Genomic DNA, 11,412 nt, shown 5'->3' with positions numbered 1-11,412 from the left:
TCTTTCCCTCTCCTCTCCCCCTCTTCCCTCTAAAACAAGGTGTTTGTGGGAGTATTGCTCTTAACAAGTGGGGGACTCTGGGAAGAACAAGTCCAGCCTGTGGCTGAATCTGAACAAGGTGGGATTGTGGTCCTATAAAACCTTTTCCTCTGAAAATCCTCCCTTTGCATTGCATCCCGCCCCGGCATGTCTCCAGCCAGAGCTTTTCCATCAGTGGAGTCAGTCCCATAACACAGGTTTGGAGGCTAAAGGGGTTTGGGTGCTGCTGAGCCTCGGGATCGTGGTCCTGGCCAGGCTCGTGCTCCACGTGCCTGGCACAGGGCTCAGCCCTACTCAGGGCAGGAGTTACTCAGGGCTGCAATTACTGCAGGGAGGATGGAGAGCAAATCCGGGTAATTACTGGAGCTCATACCCTGCCTGATTAGTGGTTACCTGTGGGGAGTGTGGGGATGTCTCAGTGCTCAGGACTAATTAAAAGGAAGAAGTCAGCAGGATTAGTTCTGAGCAACTTAAAAGTCCAACCTCGTGGTCCTGAGTTTTGTCTGGAGATGCAAAACTCATTGCAGCTCATTTGTACTGAGCTTGGAGATGTTGGTACTGAAACTGGAGATGTTTGTGTTGAGCTTAGAGCAGTCTGTGCCATGGTTGGACTGTGGGGAAAGGGTTGGAGCTGCATTTTGAGACCAGCTGTCGTGGGGTTCATGACCTGTGCTGGGAGATGGTGTTTTCCAGTAAGAACAGCCCATCCCAGTTTTCTCCAGAGACCGCCAGCACTGTAATCCCACTGCTTTTACAGAGGAATCCATGCACGGCACAAAACCAGGCCCTGCTGACTCCAGGCCCTGAGCCAGTGGCAGAGCCAAGGTTTCCTGGAAAAAGTGGGAGACCCCAGGAGCTGAAGGGTTGGGAATGGGCTGTTGAATCTGTGCTTGTGTCTAGGAGGGGGTCCTGGAGCTGCTGGAGGTGATGGAAATGTGGCTTTCCACCTCACCCCAGGTGTGCTGCTGCTTTGGGAGCAGCCAGGAGTATTCCAGCCCTGCAGGGAGCCCGATGAATTTGGGAAAGTGCATTATTTTACCTGTTAACCCCAGCTCCTGGGGTGTGATGGTGTTATCGGCCCTCCCCGGGACCAAGTGCAAATTTAATGATCTTGAGGAGAGGGTTGGCATCTGCAGAAAGTTGGAACCCATGTGGGTGCCTCACGTTTGAACCCCGTGTTGGAACCCCATGTTGATGCCTCATGCTGGTGCCCTGTTTTGGAGCCCCATGTTGGTGTCTTATGTTTGGAGCCCCATTTTTGGAGCCCATGTTTGGAGCCCATGTTTGGAACCCATGTTTGGAACCCCTGTGTTGGTGTCCATGTTTGGAGCCCATGTTGATGCCCTGTGTTGGTGCCTCATCTTTGTGTCCTGTGTTGGAACCCCATGTTTGGAACCCCATGTTTGGACCCTGTGCTGGTGTCCATGTTTGGACCCTGTGCTGGTGCAGCAGGAAAGGTCCCCGTGCCACGTTTTGAGGAATGTTTTGGAGGTGCCACATTTTGAAGAACGTTTTGCAAGGCAGGGAACGGTTCTTGCACAACCAGGAGCTCCTCCAGTGCTTTAGATGACCCTGATATCTCTGCTCCCCTGGCTTCCAGGAAAGTATAAACATCCCGAGGTATCTCCATTCCATCTGAAATACCTCGGAGCCACAAAAAGATTTATTGCATAAACAACGGGCAGTTTTCCTGCTTGGATCTGATCCGTCACTGGAGTCCCATGTGCTGCCCAGACCCCGCTGGAAATCCCATTTTTTGCTCTTTTCTGGGAGCAGGGAACACCTGCAGGCAACTCCCCCTCCTCTAAAACAGTCTAAGGGACAACTTGAACTCCTGCTTCCCATGGCAGCAAATGCCCTTTTCATAGGACACTGGAGAATCCACCGCTGGAATAAGGCTTAGTACAAACTTTGTACGAACTGGGCTGGTTTTGGTTCTGCTGTTCCTTGAAATGCAAGATTTCTGTCCCACAAAGGAGGGGGAAAACTGGAATGGGGAAAACTGGAATGGGTAAAGCTGGAATGGGTAAAGCTGGAATCCTCTCTGAGAGTTCTCCAGGAGCAGCCCCTAAAAGAAAAAAATTAAATTCTTGTATTGTGACAAATCCTGTTCTTGGTTGAGGTTCTCTGTTGGCTGCCTGGAAAAGTGGATGTGCCGGAGCCTTTGGTCCCATTGTGTTCCCCAGCAGAATGTGGGGAATGGCAGCTGTGGGCTTGGGAAGCAGCACAGATGGGAATGAGGGAATGGACTCATCTGTGTTGGGAGCAGCAGGGGCAGAAACCCCTTGGCCTGGCTTCCACCAGGAATGAACCCCTCGGCCTGGCTTCCACCTGGAATGAACCCCTTGGCCTGGCTTCCACCAGGAATGAACCCCTCGGCCTGGCTTCCACCTGGAATGAACCCCTTGGCCTGGCTTCCACCGGGAATGAACCCCTTGGCCTGGCTTCCACCTGGGAACGGGAGCACCTGCAGCAGCAGTTTGGCTCCAGGGACCTTTGCACCCTGGATGTCCTGATCCTGGTGGGCATTTCCCAGACAGGAGGCTGTGGGTGGGGGTCCCTCAGCAGGGACAGGACCAAACACGGGTCCCTCACTGTCCCCTGAGCTGGGTTTTTCCAGGATTTGGCTCCTGCTGCCTGATTCCAGACTGGTTTGGGTTGGAAAGGACACTGAAGACCACTGAATTCCAGCCCCTGCCATGGGCAGGGACACCTCCCACTGTCCCAGGCTGCTCCAAGCCCCAATGTCCAGCCTGGCCTTGGGCACTGCCAGGGATCCAGGGGCAGCCCCAGCTGCTCTGGGAAATCCATTCCAGGGCCTCCCCACCCCCGCAGGGAGGAATTCCTGCCCAATATCCCATCCATCCCTGCCCCCCCCCGGCACGGGGAAGCCATTCCCTGTGTCCTGTCCCTCCATCCCTTGTCCCAAGCCCCTCTCCAGCAGGGAGCAGTGAGGGAGGGGGTTGATGTCCCTTTTGGTGACCATCAGGAGAAGGGATTTTCTCCCACTGCCCAATTCCATCCAAAGGACATTCACCCTGGGGAGCAAAGCTGGGAACAAATCCCCACCTTCTCTGCCTTTCAGGCCGAGTCCTAAATCCCTTTTCACATGGAGCTTCCATTGGCTTTGGCTGTGTTTGTTGTTCCTTTGGGAGGCACAGGGATTATTGCAGCCCCGATTCCCTCCAGTGCCTCCCGAAGGGACCTTGGGTGCGGGCCAGGAGCGGAACCCGCCTGAGAAGCTTTGCTTGGTTTCTTTGTCCCATCTCAAGGACTTGCAAGTTCAGTCCTGAATGTTTGCCCAGGCTTTAGTGCAGGCAGACAGCAAGACTGGTGCTGCCGGAGCTGGGCTGAGGATCCTGCCAGGATCAGGACATTCCTGGAGCTGTGGAGACCATGGAGCAGCAGGAATCATGGAACAGTTTGGGTTGGAAAGGACCTTAAAGCCCATCCCGTCCCACCCCTGCCACGTGCAGGGACATCTCCCACTGTCCCAGGCTGCTCCCAGCCCCGTCCAGCCTGGCCTTGGACACTTCCAGGGATGAGAGAGCCAGAGCTGCTCTGGGATATGGCCATTCCCAACATCCCGTGCCATCAGAGATGGAATCTGGGGCCTCCCTTTAACCCCACCTAAGGCAGGGCAGAAAGGAGAACGTTCTTCCCATGTTTGGGTGCTGAAGTTCAGGCCAGCGCATATGAACACTTATATGAAAATAATTAATGCTTTTCTCTCAAATCCATGGAACAACCCAAGTCAAACCCCAGGACATCCAGAAACCATCCCAAGTGATGGAGCCCCCGTGGCCATGCCGGGTGCTGGAAGCTCTTTGCCACCTGCCCGGGCAGGAATGTGACATCGGTGAGGAGCAGGGAGGGTGGGACACGACCCTGCTGACAGAGCTGGGCAGGAGAGCTCGGCTCGGCTGCTCCGGGGTTTGTTTGCACAACCAAACACCTCAAAGAGCCCCAGAGCGGCGGGTGGGACTGCGGAGTGGCTGTGACATCGTGCGGTGACACGGGGCAGTGACACAGAGCGGTGGCACGGAGCGGTGACGAGCAGTGATACGGGGCAGTGCCGCGCTTTCCTCATTTTATGTAAATCTCAGTAATCCAGGGCCGTGGGCTGGAAGGGAATGAGCTCCAGGGAGATACCAGCTCCAGGTGACCCCAGAGTTAAAAAACAGAATTCAAAACAGAGTTAGATGCTGCTGGGAATTGCTCCTGGTGGTGGCTCTAGGAACGATGTCCCGTATCCCCTCCAGGCCTGACTCCTGCAGCCCCTTGTTCCCTGTCCCCTCCAGTCCCTTGGATCCAGGGGATCCAAGGTGCTCATTCCCTGTCCCCTCCTGTCCTGTCCCCTGCGCATTATCCCTGTGTCAGTGCCTTTCCTGGGGAGCTGCTCCTGCTGAGGGGGTGCAGGGATGGGCAGGGAAAGAAGAGGATTACTCCAAAAATCCCTCTAAAAACCAGCTGGGATTGAGGGGGAAAGAAAAAGATTTTTGGCTTCTCTCACCTGCGCCCAAGGTCAGTCCATGGCCCTCATGGGCCAGATGCAGCAGAGGAAGGGCAGGGAACTTTGGGGTCCACAGGGAAAAAACAAGGATCATTTTCAGGCTGAGATGCAGCAATCAGAGGAAGCCGGAGGAAATGCTGGATTGCACCAAATCCCTCCCGGCCTTTACACGGAATATTTTCAAATCAATTTCTGAGTAAGAAGCTGCTTCTGCCTCTGCTTTGGAGGAGTGTGGAGCTGGGAGCTGGGTACAGAATTGGGATCTGGATGTGGAGCTGGGATCAGGGTTTGGAATTGAAATCTGGGTGTTGGAGTTGAGATCTGGGTGTGGATTTGGGGCTGGGATCTGGATATAGAGCTGGGATCTGGATGTGGAGCTGGGATCTGGATATAGAGCTGGGATCTGTGTGAGAAGCTGGGATCTGGGTGTGGATCTGGGATCTGGGTGTGGAGCTGGGATCTGGAGTGGATCTGGGATCTGGATGTGGAGCTGGGATCTGGATGTGGAGCTGGGATCTGGGTGTGGAGCTGGGATCTGGAGTGGAGCTGGGATCTGGATGTGGAGCTGGGATCTGGATGTGGAGCGGGGATCTGGGGGGGGAGCTGGGATCTTTTTTCTGGGATCTGGATGTGGAGCTGGGATCTGGGTATGGAGCTGGGATCTGGGTGTGGAGCTGGGATCTCGGTATGGAGCTGGGATCTGGGTGTGGAGCTGGGATCTCGGTATGGAGCTGGGATCTGGGTGTGGAGCTGGGATCTCGGTATGGAGCTGGGATCTGGGTGTGGAGCTGGGATCTCGGTATGGAGCTGGGATCTGGGTATGGAGCTGGGGTCTGGATGTGGAGCTGGGGTCTGGATGTGGAGCTGGGGTCTGGGTGTGGAGCTGGGGTCTGGGTGTGGAGCTGGGCTCTGACAGCCCCAGCATTCCCAGTGCTGGGTTCCCGAGTCCAGTGGGGTTTGTGCAGGACCAGTTGATCGCTGGAGGTCGATCCCACCCAGGATGGGATCCAGGGAAGTCACAGTGCAGCTGCTGGGCCGAGGCTGGCCCAGAGCCTGGAGGCCAGGGATGGTTTCTGTGGGCATCCACCAGCTGCCCCCCGCCTGAAATTGTCCTTCTGGGGCTGGAAGGGATTGGGAGCCATTCCTGGGCTCTGGGAGAGCATCAGGAGCAAGGCTGGGAGCTTGTGATGAATTCCCAGAGTTCCATCCCATGGAAAGGCCTCCACAGCCATCAGGGTTGGCTGTAGCTCTTCCCACCAGGCCGGATTCCGCAGAGGTCTCCGTGTGATCAACAGCTGGGGAAGGGCTGGGACAGGCTCTAAAACTGCTCCCAAAATTTCTGTTTTCACGCTGGAGGTGCAGACCCAACCTCCCGCTCTCCAATTTTCTGTGGAAGGGCCATTTATCTTCCCTCCTGCCGTCCCCTTCCACGGCCCCGTTCACCTCCCATCCTCCACGTCCCTCCTTCTCCCTCCACTTCCCGGTCCTTCCCAGACCCCTCCCCAAGGCCGAGGCTGAAATGGAGAGAACCCAAAGCCGGTTCTGTAAAGCCTCTGGCTCCTTCCCACTGTGGAGGAGAAAGGGGAGGGTGAGGGCTCAGGGTGGGATATTTTTGTTTGTGGTGCCCGGATTTCAGTGGGGTTTGGGCGCGGTCAGGCCTGGGTTGGGATTTGCCCTCCTGCCACGGTACAGAGACTTTTGGAGGAGTTTTGGTTTTGAATTTGGGCTGTGGCTCTGATTTCCTCCTGTGCCCGTGCCTGTGCTGATGGGCTTTGGCCCCACTGTCGCTGTGATTTGTTTTGCCTCTCTGAGCTGTGCCGAGGCTTGGGGAGCACTGGCAGCTCCTCGAGGCCGTGCCAGCCAGTCCAGCGTGAGGAAAGCTCTGAAATCCTCTTTTGGGTGGGGACGGAGCTGCCCAGGGAGCTCAGGATTTCATTTTGCTGCTCCAGCGGAGCTCGTGAATCTGCTGCTGTGGAATCCAAGAGGAGCTGGGTCTTGCTGGGGGTGGAGGAGCTTTGCTGTACCCCAAAAACTGGGAAAATCCACCCAAAGAGTACAAACAAAGACTAAAAAAGTTCTGCCTGGAGGTGTGGGGGGCAAAGGTCCCAGCGTGGGACAGGGAGACCCGGGGAAGCCCCAGGTCCATCCCGGGAGGGATGGAGCAGGTCCCTCGTGGTGGAACAGGAGGAGAGAATCTGCCCCCATTTAGGAGCTGAAGGTGCTTTCCAGGCAGAGATTCCCGACCCAGCAAGGACATGAGAGCAGGGATGTCCTGGGGATGGTGGGGATTAGGGAGGAAAGAGAAGAAGGAAGTGGCTTTTGGGATCTCTGGAGCCACACAAAGGAGGGCGGTGAGGTCTTTGTGTCCTGGGGATGAAGGTGAGGGGGGCATCAGCCATGGGCTTGGCGATGGGACACTGCCACAAAAACCAGGAGAGCTTTAGTTCAGATATTGGGAAGAAATTCCTCCCTGTGGGGGTTTGAAATAGATTTCCGAGAGCATCTGTGGCTGCCCCTGGATCCCTGGCAGTGCCCAGGGTCAGGCTGGACATTGGGGCTTGGAGCAGCCTGGGACAGTGGGAGGTGCCCCTGCCCTGGTCCCTTCCAACCCAAACCATTCCAGGATTCCCTGGTTCTACAGTTCCGCTCCTGGGACATCCTTAGGCCAAGATGGGAAATGGCCTCACTCCTAAATTTGGGCTTCCAGAGCAGAGACAGAGGATCCTTCCAGGAGAACACCAGCAAACCTGGATTTTGAGCCAACTGCTGGGAATTTGGGCTCTGGAACCACAGACCCGGGAATATCCTGAGTTGGAAAGGACCCGCAGGGATCATCCAAGTCCTTCCTCCATCTCCTCTGCTGGGCACGACGCAGCTGAGTCACCGCCACAGTCACCCCTGCAGTGGGAACGGTGCCAGACGTTCCCGTGGCCATCCCTGGGCTGTGTTATATAAAGTCCCTTCGCAGGTGCCGCGGAGGTGTCGCTCCGAGCGTCCCCAAACCTGTTCTGCTCCCCCTCCCAGGCGGGACTCGGAGTTCTTGTGCAATTCCTGCCCTCCAGCAGCCCGGGCTGCACCCGGGGGCAGGACAGGCTCCGCCGGCAGCGGGCAGGGAACGGCTGCCAAGGCCTGAGAGCTGCACAGTTTAATCCTGGGCAGAGCTGGGCTGGATCCCAGTGTTTGCTCAGGCCCTGGGAGCGCGTGGAGCTGCTCCGCTCTGACGTGGGATCGCAGATTTTGCTTCTGTTTGTTCTTTCATGTCCCCACTGCTGCCTGTGATCCCTGGAGATCTCACACCACAGCTCTGGATGTGTCTAAAGAAGTAAATCAGGCCCAAATGTCTCCAAACACCCAAATCCTGCCATTGCCTTGGTCCCACGGCAAAATGCAGGAATAAACCGGGAGCTTCCCCAGCTCCTCACAGGTCCTGCCCACCACGGCAGGCCGAGCCCTCGGTAATTAGAGTGGCCCCCTCAGGGTTGTAATTAATGTTCCCTGGCAGCTGGGAGCCCAAGACTGGGAGAACAGCTCAGTTTGTGGGATTCCCCTCCAGGCAATGGGAAACTGGAGGCGTAAAGGGGGTGCTGGAAGGGGGGTTTGGGGCAGGAGCTCTCCAGGCCTGAGTGCAGAAACCCGGGAGAACATTCCCATCCCATTCAGGCTCATCCAGCTCCTTCTCCCACGTGTTCCATCCTTCAGGAACATCCTGGCGAGGAAGGAGGGGACATTTCAGCCGGCTGAGAGCAGAGGTAGGAGCTGGCCAGGAAGGGAGATGGGAGCAGGGAATCATGGAATGGGTGGGGGGTGGGAAGGGACCTTAAAGCCCCTCCAGCCCCAGGCCATGGGCACCTCCCGCTGTCCCAGGCTGCTCCAAGCCCCGTCCAGCCTGGCCTTGGGCACTGCCAGGGATCCAGGGGCAGCCACAGCTGCTCTGGGAAATCCATTCCAGGGCCTCCACACCCTCACAGGGAGGAATTTCTTCCTCACATCCAATCTAAATCTTCCCTGATTTGGTTTAAAACCGTTCTCCCTTGTCCTATCCAGGTTTCCATCTCTCATGGAGAAGAAGCTCCAAGGCTGACAGCGCTGGGAAGCTCCCTGGGATGCTGGCAGGGCTCTGCCCCTCAAGGACAAGGAGGTTTTAATTTCTTTTGTCCTCCAAACCCCTCTCCGTGCGTTCCCTGATGTTCCCAGCCTGCATGTTAGCCCCCCATCCAGGGACCAGGGATTTAGCATTAATAATCCATGGATAATTCAGCAGCCTGGGGTAAATTCCTGAATTTTTAATATTTTATTTTGAAGTCCATGGCAGCACTTTCACTGGCAGGGGGGTTTTTCCCTCTTGGGATCGGGGAGAGGGAATTTACCGAGGGCCTCTGGGTGTGCCACTGTGGATGTTGGTGGAGCAAATCCCTTAATTATCCCATTAGGTTCCCTTTCCTTTGTTTTTGATGTGATTGAGTGTTCAGCAAAGTTGTTTTAATCCTACGAAATCCCTGCTGGATTTGGCTGGGTGTGGCCTGGACAGATTTTTTGTTACCATTATTTCCCAGTCTGAGTGTCAAAGGGAAGAGTGAGGAGGGGAATGGTCGGAGTTGGGTTTGGGCTGGAGCTGGATGGGGGTGCCAGACACCCGGATCTGGGATCTCCCGATGCACCTGTGGGACTGGGACCTAGAGACAATGAACCCTTGGGAGGACCCTGGCCCATTTGGGAGCTTCCAGTTCAAGCAGGAGAACCAGGATCCAGGCTTGGAGCGGCTTTTCTGGGGGCGGGATGGTCCCTGCAAGCCTGAGGGATCTGCTCTTCATCGCTGCGGGCTGCGCAGAGTCATCCTCACCTTCTCCGGGACCAAGCAGAGCCTTGAGGGCTCTCTCAGATGGTTCTCCTGGCTCAGGAAGGATGAGGTGGTTCCTCAGAGCCCCACGCGGGTGCTGCCTCTGGTGGTGCTGGATTTGGTGCCAGGCTGGGCCAGGAGGGGACACCGAGATCCCCTGGGAGCCCGGGGGTGGGGATGGCCCTGCTGGACACCGGCCGGAGCTAAGCCAGGGAGGGTCAGGGTGGACATCAGGAAAGGTTCTTCCCCAGAGGGTGTCAGGCTCCCCAGGGAATGGGCACGGCCCCAAGGCTGCCAGAGCTCCGGGAGCCTTTGGACAACACTCTCGGGCACAGGGTGGGATTTTGGGGTGTCCTGTGCAGGGCCAGGGGTTGGACTGGATGACCCTTGGGGTCCCTTCCCACTGAGGATATTCCCTGGACAGAGCAGTGCAGGGGCTGGAATCTCTTCCCTGCTGTTTTTATCCAGGAGGAGCTGCTGTGGTTGTTGCTTTGCTGGGAGTTGTTCCTCTCCCAGACCCAACATTTCAGCACTTTAAGCCTTTCCAGCCGGGGATGGAGCGTGTGGGATCTGGAGGTAACGCTCCAAGGAGTCTGGCTTGGCTGGGGAGCAGAGCCCTGCGGGTTCCTGGTGTCACAAAGCACCCGGAGTTTCTGTTCCCGAGCCCTTGACCCCTTGGCCAGGCCGCTACTGGAAGGGGCTGACCAGCTGAGCGTGTTGGAGGTTCTTTATCCATCCTTGTGCTCAGTTATTTATCCGTGGTTATTTATCCGTCCTTGTTCCAGGTTATCTGTCCATCCTCACCCTCGCGGAGCAGCCGGAACCCGGGAACCAATGCTGGCTTCAGTTGCTCTCCCTCCCCTGGGACCTGCGCAGGTTTTGCAGCCCTTGCCCAGCCCCAGGAGAATGAAGCCCTCGAGGAGCCGGCGGTTAAGTGGCCCTTAATTGATTCGGAATAATCCTGACAGTTCCTGCGGAATCGCCCCTTTCCAACTGAATGGCTCGGGCTGGGTCTGTTCGGATCCCAACGCAGCTTTGCTTGGCTGCATTCTTGCCCTTCCAGCTCGTGCTTTCCTTTTAACCCTTCCTTTCCCGGCCTCTCCGCAGAATCCAGGAATGGGGAGGGATTTTCCACCCCGTTTCCCTGCAGAGATTCCTCACCTTCTCTGCGTTGCGCCCGGCGAGCCTGAATTTGTCGCTGTTTTTTTCGCCGTGCGGTGCTCAGAACAGCTGATTTATTGTTTGTACCACTGTTACTGACCTGGCCAACTCAGGGGTGACCGGACGGGGCTGGGGGGGGACAGGACCGGGGATGGAGGGTCTCAGCTCCAAACTGTCCCGTGTCGGGGGCACAGAGAGCGAAGCTGCTCTGCTGGGAGCTCCCGTTCCTCTCCAGCCCCTCTTTTGGGGTCCAGGTGGAGCCTGGGCTGTTTCCGCTGTCCCTCCCTCTGTCCTGGGCCCACGGGAGCCACTTCACCCTTCAAAAGGGACAATTTCCCCCCGTGTCCTGCTGCCTGTGGCACAAGAGAAGATGTCCCCATCTCCCGGTGCCCTGAGGTTGTATTTCCCCCCCAGGCCCCGTCACAGCAGTGAAATCCCCGATTCCCTCAGTGCCCCTTCCCCTGGATGTGCCCTGGGCTGGGAGCTCCCCATTTCCCCCTGTCCATGGGCTTGGATCAATAACTGATCGATAATCTGCTGGGCGGTGGGGCTGCCCAGGGCACCTCCAGACCCTCCCTGTGCCCTCTGGGGCTGCACCGGCGTCGAGGGGACAAGGGTGGGACACAGGAGCCTGGTCCGTGGGAAGGGGCAGGGAGGCAGTGGGGGATTCCTCCCTCCTGCTCTGGGCCAGAGCCCGGCTCAGGCCGTGCCCTTGGTCCCACTGGAGTCTCCAGCCCCCCACAGCACCCCCAGGATATTTGGGAGCTGCTCCCACAGTCGGCTCTGAGGCAGGAGCAGAGAGGCTGCAGCAAAGGCTCCTCGGAGTCTCCCTCCCTTTGCAAATCCCAGTCCTGAGGTTCAG

At 57.1% G+C, this 11,412-nt stretch overlaps 1 long non-coding RNA gene across 1 annotated transcript; it reads left to right on the top strand.

Annotated features, from left to right (window-relative positions):
- The first annotated feature begins 8,148 nt into the window (after window positions 1-8,148).
- Window positions 8,149-11,406, top strand: LOC108446528. Its single transcript, XR_001861737.1, has 3 exons — window positions 8,149-8,301; window positions 8,597-8,690; window positions 10,175-11,406. It is a non-coding gene; the product is annotated as an uncharacterized LOC108446528 (long non-coding RNA).
- Window positions 11,407-11,412: the final 6 nt, after the last annotated feature.

Source organism: Corvus brachyrhynchos, unplaced genomic scaffold (genome assembly GCF_000691975.1).
Source record: "Corvus brachyrhynchos isolate BGI_N302 unplaced genomic scaffold, ASM69197v1 scaffold875, whole genome shotgun sequence".
In the NCBI taxonomy this organism is placed as follows: domain Eukaryota; kingdom Metazoa; phylum Chordata; class Aves; order Passeriformes; family Corvidae; genus Corvus; species Corvus brachyrhynchos.
The sequence above is the reverse complement of the archived record's forward strand: the minus strand, read 5'-3'. Positions and strand labels throughout refer to the sequence as shown.